This window comes from Belonocnema kinseyi, chromosome 6, assembly GCF_010883055.1.
Source record: "Belonocnema kinseyi isolate 2016_QV_RU_SX_M_011 chromosome 6, B_treatae_v1, whole genome shotgun sequence".
Lineage (NCBI taxonomy): Eukaryota > Metazoa > Arthropoda > Insecta > Hymenoptera > Cynipidae > Belonocnema > Belonocnema kinseyi.
Genome location: NC_046662.1, coordinates 19,726,721 through 19,733,868, shown reverse-complemented (window position 1 = coordinate 19,733,868; position 7,148 = coordinate 19,726,721). Strand labels below are relative to the sequence as shown.

The 7,148-nt window shown below is 28.4% G+C and overlaps 1 gene; it reads right to left on the bottom strand.

The window, feature by feature from the left end:
- Positions 1-6,428: 6,428 nt before the first annotated feature.
- Positions 6,429-6,547, bottom strand: LOC117175735.
- Positions 6,548-7,148: the final 601 nt, after the last annotated feature.

Below are 7,148 nucleotides of genomic sequence, written 5' to 3'. Positions count from 1 at the left end.
ATGAAAGAGGGAGCTCTTCTTAATATTTTGACACCAAAATCATGTCGATACACCTTACCGACTGCGAGTAAAGCCCCCCACGCTTTAACTTGACAGACTGTATAATCTTAAGTCTCTGCAAGTCGTTGCACTTAAGAACATAATATCGATGTGTTTATTTCGCGTGTACTGGTATTATCAAAATAATATGGAAATTCTTAGGTTCACATCTAAAATTGTTTAAACAATTCATTATTGCTCCGTCATATTTTCTTCTAGAGTAATACTTGAAGGTTGCGATGTTTTCTAAAATTTTTAGCATTGCTTTAGCTTCTTAGTTATGAGTAAATAGTAAATAATTATTAGACACAATTATTCTATAAACGATCTCTTTCTATTCTGTGAGTATATTTTTTGAGTGGACATAAAGTGGAACATTTTAGAAGAAACTGTTTTTTCTATTAAATTTATTTATCGTAAAAAGTAATCATCATCTGTTCCAAAATTTATCTAAAAATCTAGGTGTCAGTAGAATAAAGCAATAAAATGATTTGTCTTTAAAAACAATTTTTAATATACGATTCCATGTAGTGAAAATAAATCTTCTAATTAAAGTTTCAGCTAACGAGTTTACTTTCATCAAGTGAGATTCATATACCAGTATATTCGGAAGTTGCGCTTTTGCAAAGAGAAAATTGTATTCTCTCGTCAGTTCAAATTGAATCCCAGAATAGTTTACACTCTAGACTTGCAATTTTTAACAAGTAAAGAGAAACATATCTGCAATAATATTTAAAACATTTAAAATATTGATACACCTAATCTAATTTTATTATGCTAATGTGGATAGTAATTGCCAATTTTTATAAAATAACTTTAGACTGAAGCCGTGACTTTTTGTCAGTAAGTATTTATAATTGAAATTTAATAATATGCATAAAATCAAGCCATTACGAATTTGTATGAACTGTAAATCCTCTAAGGATATAGAGGTAATTTTATTTCTCATAAATATCTTTAACATAGGAATAATATGGAAGTAATAATTTTTCAAATTCAATCATTATTTAATACTTTCAAATAAAAATATTCCAGCTTTACAGTGAATACCGTGGTAATTAATTAGAATCTTGTAATTGTAAAATAAAATAATATTAATGGATAATGTATGAAATTGGGATTAAAATAATTTCTTCGAAATTTTGCAAAATAATTAAATTATTAATTGGAAGCTAATATATTGTCAATAAATTGATTTGAATACCGTCACGCGATCGAATTTGTATTATTCTACGAATTCTTAATTATAAATGCCCTATTATTTATTGCATTATTATTTTTGGGGTTATCGCATTGACCAAAATACATGCATTTTGAACCAGATAGTTAAATATTCAACCAAGAAGATACATTTTTAACCAAAAAGGACGAATTATTAACAAAATAGAGAAATTTTCAACCAAATAGTTCAATTTTTAAACAAGAAGAATACATTTTCTAACAAAAAAGTGAATTTTTGAACAAATTACTTAAATTTTCAACCGAAAAAATTTATTTTCAACAAAATATTTAAATAATCAACGAAGAGAATTTTTTTCTATCAAGAGTATAAAGTTCCTACCAAAAAAATATTAATTCGAAAAAACTACGTTTATTTTTAACCAAAAATGTATTAGTTAAATTTGCTGTAAAAAATTCACTTCACCGACAGAAGCTCTTATTTTAAAATCTTTTTTGGTAGAAAATTTAAGATATTTTTTTTATTTCGTCTTTTTTGCTTTAGAATTCCACAATTTGGGAGAAAAATCAACTATTTTATAAAAAACTGGTATATTAATAAAACATTAATTTCTTTATCCCAAAAAATCATTTCGGTACCCGTAACCACGGCATTTTATTAAATAAAAATTGAACTGTTTAATTTTTTGTTGAACATTTCTATTATTAGTTTAAAAACTCAACTCTTTGGTTGAAAATTTATTTCATTTCTTGAAAAATCGTCTTTTTGGTAACGAATTCAACCATTCGATTAAAAAATTTTGTAATTTTCTGAAAATTCTTCCGCATTTATAAATCAAGAATTCGAAGAATAATAAAATTTTATTTTATTCGAGTATGGATTCATCTTGAATAGTTAATTTTTAACTTATCTTTGTTAGTCGAAAATTCAAGCAGTTGTTTCGAAATTCATATCTTTTGTTCAAATTCTTTTTTTTTTTTTAATTAATCTTCTAGGTAGGAAAGTAATGCTATTAGTTTAAACTTTAGGTATTCAAAAAAAATCATCTCATTGATTGAAAATTAAACTAATTTAATGGAAATTTCGTATTTTTTCTTTGGTAAACACAGTATTTTTTAAATTTGAAATATAATAGCTTGGTTTAAAATTCACCTTTTTGATCAAACTTTCAAAATAATAATCCAATAAATAAAAGGGCATATATAAATAAAAATTCGTAAAATAATAAAATTTGATTCGAAATGTGTAATTATCAAGAATTGTTAAATTGATGATTTAGTTGTTGATGCAAAAACATAAAACGAACAATGACACAATTTCGAGAAAAATTTGCAATTAACTCTGTAACGGTACATTTGAAAGTGTCAGTCTTTTCTGTCTGTTTACATTGACTCATTTACAGTTCTCTCGGGCTAGTTAATAGAGGATGACACTGATGGAGAAATGATAGATTTCGTAGAAAAATAAAGGAACGAAATTAAAGCACAAAACTAAAGTACATACCACGGAAAACAAGGACTGAATTCGCGTTGCAATTTCCTCAACTCGGTCGTTTCCGCATGACGCTTTTTGTTACCGACTCTCGTTTAACACAATTTCTTTGGCTCTTTTGTAAATACATTTTCCCTAGGCTTTATTTTATAAATTCGCTTTCACCTACAGTTCGGAAGATAAATCATTTCAACATAAATCACCTACCCATTGTCATTAATAACGGGAAAACTTCACGAATAAAGTTTTCAAGGATATTAATCCACCTACCTATAAATAAAATTTAATTATTCATTTTTTTAAATTTTCAGTCTTATTAGATTATTTTAAAAAGTTGTAATTGGACTAATAAGCAGAGATTGGTAAGACATTTAATTTTCAGTCGTTTCTGATATGAAAAATAAAATATTATAAAATATTATAATTAAAAAAATAAAATAATTATAAATAAAAAGTTATTGAATGAAATAATGTAATTTTTGATTTTCCATTATTTTTTTATGTTGTCAAATTTCAAATTTTCGATTTTTCAAGAATATTTAAGAAGTTTTTATGATAATCATGTAGGCAATTCAAAAAGCAACATTTTTCTTCTCTTGTCTTTTTTCATATCGTGCGTTATTTGGCACAATTTTCTTGAGAAAATTGATCTCAAAAATATTCAAAATGCGCTCACTTTCTGAATTTTTATCGAAAATGTCTTGCTAACAAACTTGACCTTTATTTTGAAATACTAAGAGAGTATACTAAAGGACTATCTAATTTGTTTTATCTTTCGAAAGTAATCGTGCTAACAATCTAAGAATCTATAGACACATTCATTAACGAACGAGCGGACAGACACATTCGTAAACACCTGTTATTTAGATTAAGGGGGTCTCAAAACGTGAGCATTTGACAAAAACTTAGTTAAACTTGACATTAACGTAGACAAAAATGTATTTTCTTGAGATAAGTTTCAACTATTTTGTTGTAAATTCATTGCTTTTTGGGTAAAAATTAGTTTTTTTAACTGAATATTTAATTTTTACATTTTTTGTTGAAAAGAGATCGCTTTTAGTTAAATGTTTATCTCTTCCGTTACAAATTTAACTATTCTATTGGAAAATATTTTTTTTCTAGTAAAAATCAATTTAATAAAATGTGAATTCAGTATTCCATTGTGACTAAAAATTGATCTTTTTCACTTTAAAATTCAAATTTTTGGTTGAAAATTAATCTGTTTTGTAGAAAATTAATATTTTTGGCTCAGAAATTAAAATGTTTCAACATGTTTAATTGAGGCCTATACCGTTAAACTGTTTTGTTAAAAATGAGTCTTTTTTGGTTAAAATCCTATTATTTTGGTAGCAAATTCAACTATTTCGTTGGAAATTAAATTTTTCAGTTGTTAATTCACCTTTTTTGTTTAACAATTTATATCTTTGGTTAGAAATTTTGTACTTGCCTGTAAATATAAATTTTCTGATTTATTTTCTAATTTGCAAACATGTAAAATTACTTTTTAAAATCATAACGTAATTGAACTGATAATGGGAGGTGGGTATTATTAAAATACCCATTTAATTCTTTGATTTTTTGTTTATGTCTGTATTTTTACTGTATTCTGTAAGTATTCTTCCATACATTTTAAAGCATCCATCCCTCAAGGTGATTTTTCTCAAAAGTTCTATGATTTTTAAATAAAAAAGTATATTTTTTCGCTGTGTGAGTATAGTAAACCTCGATTGGTGAAGATCACGATCCACCAATTTTTTTTCTTTCAAATCTTACTTCTTTTCTCTATCCTCTCCTTCAGCTTTTATCGCATTCTGAAGCTGTTCAATGGTTTTGACGTAATTGATTCTATGGTGGGGAAAAAAGAAATAAATGAGTTTTAGAGAATGTCAACGACGGCCACTGAAATCGCACTAACCAGCAGAGGCTGCGGAGCAATTGATCCCAATTGATGAGTCAGACAGACGTTTTGTTATGTCACTTGCAAACATCCATGTACGGCAATACGAATCTATAACTGACTCATTGCGTCCAACGTTGCTAGCGAGCTGGAATTTCCTGTGATTCTCTATTTCTACTTTTTAACCTTTAATCTCATTTATTGAATCTTCAGTCAATTTCTTTGTTATAGAGAGAGGTTTGTAATTACCGAAATTTTCAAATCTACTTTTTCGCTATCTATTTGTTCGCGTCTAATTCGAAATGGTTCGATTGACTTATTGCTGAAACTTTTTTGACCCACCAGGACCGATGTTTGTAGAAGGTATAAAAAAATGGTTTATTATGCTTATAGGAGAAAAGCCTTCTTGATAATAAACTGACAACAATACTCAATGCAAAAATTTAAGAAGTTGAATTCCATTAAAATCAAATTCAAAATTCTATTTAACGTCCAATAATCAAGTTAATGTATAGAATTCCTAAAAACAAAACCAAGAATCCACTTAACAAATTTGGATAACTATCATACATTGATCATACTGCAATAAAAAAGATTTTCTTTTTAAGCAAATAATAATTCAAAAATCTTTGGGCATAAATAAAAAAGAAAAATGAGAAGGCAACGAACCAAATCCCCTTCCTTTTTTTTATTTCGTTGGTCTTCATTTTCTTATTATTAACAAATCAAAATAAAAGAACATATTCACCAAAGTTTCGGTACTTATACTTCACCCTTATCAAGGTAAGAAAATTTTCCTTCTTCAGGAATTCTATACATTAATTCTATATATTGTGATTTTTTTTCGAGATCTGTTGATCAAATTTTGTTGAAACTTTTATCATCTACCAATATCGATTTATGAAGTTTCAGACAAATTTTATATTGCATATATATATATATTAGATATGGTACATATAATACAATACGAAGTGTATTTGTTCGCGTCTTCGAGACGATTCGATCGATTTATTTGTTGAAACTTTTATTCTGATTATATAAGATAAACCTTCTTGATATTTAAATGACAACAATACTATATGCCGTGTATACACAGAAAAACTGAAGTTACATTTTGTTGCATGTAAAATTTCCAACTGTAACAGTTTACATGCTATTTGGCGACAGTTTATCCTACGATGGAATAAAAGCTGTCGTCTGCTACAGCATCCTTAGCAGCAATGGGAAAACGACAAAGTATGAGCTGGTATGAGTGAATTTCAGTTATAAATCGGGACATCAGATTTAAAACAACACAGATAAACAAAAGTTATAATTTTTTCAGGCAAGATTCGCAAACGGTTAAAAATAAAAAATATTTCGGCGAATGTTTCACTGAGTTTAGGAGAATAATTCTGATCTTATCTACTGCATCACGATGAAGTAAGTAAATTTCGGTAACAAATATAGAAGCAGCCAACAGAAAATACGAAAAAAAATGTGTCCTTACTGTTATATCTCCTCTGAAATAAATCAGATTATTGTAGTGGAACTAGAACTTATTCAATACCATTTAGCAAAAAGCGCAAAAAGCAGCTGATCAACTGACATATGGCAATCCCCAGTTCTTTCCAATTTAAGGAAGTTAAACGGCGATAGATAGCCCTGGCAACGCAATTCTAGCTACATCGCGAATAAAAATGGAGCGATTATAAGGCGAAAGATTATCCAGGCACGGTTAAAAGTTGGAAATGATCAACTTTATTCTTAACATATATAAGAAGAGATAAAAGTGAACCAAAAAAAATTTACACGAAGAGTCGATATTGACAAAAAATGGATTGCCAACAGCACGCGGTATTCCCAAGCGGTCACCCATCCAAGTACTAACCGCGCCCAACGCTGCTTAACTTCAGTGATCGGACGAGAACTGGTTTTTTCAGCGTGGTATGGCCGTTGCCGTTAGATATTATTGATGTCATCTCTGATGATCACCTCAAGTTAAATTTTATGGACAGTATTTTCGTTATCCCCCGGTCTCATGAAATGAGATATCAAGTCAAAAAGTTCCTCAATCAAATGAAAGGCACCAGGAAAGGTTCACAAATTGTTAAATATATATAATAAGGAAAAAAATTTTATTGAATTTCTTTGCAATTATAAACATTTACCAGTTGTTAATCCCTCCTTCCTGCCTTATATTCAATCAAAAAATGTTTACTCAATTTCTTATTTCGTTTGGACAAGAAATTTCAAGAAGAAGGTTCGAAGAAGTCGTTCAAATATTACGTTCCAATTTTAAGGCCATTTTACACCCCCCCCCCCCCCCTCGTATAATTTTTCCTTCCTCCCAACCCTTACGAAAAACCTTTAATCAAATGAAAAAAATTTGTTCTGGTGAGGTAAATGTTTGTACTAAACTGCCGTCGAAAACGGCATATTTTTCGAGGTACAATGTGTATACTGGGTCTTTTAGGGAACAGGCATTTTGGTTCGTAAATGTATAAGAAAAAAAAATTTGTTGCAAAAATTGTTTGATAACAATAAAATTTCTTGATCGTC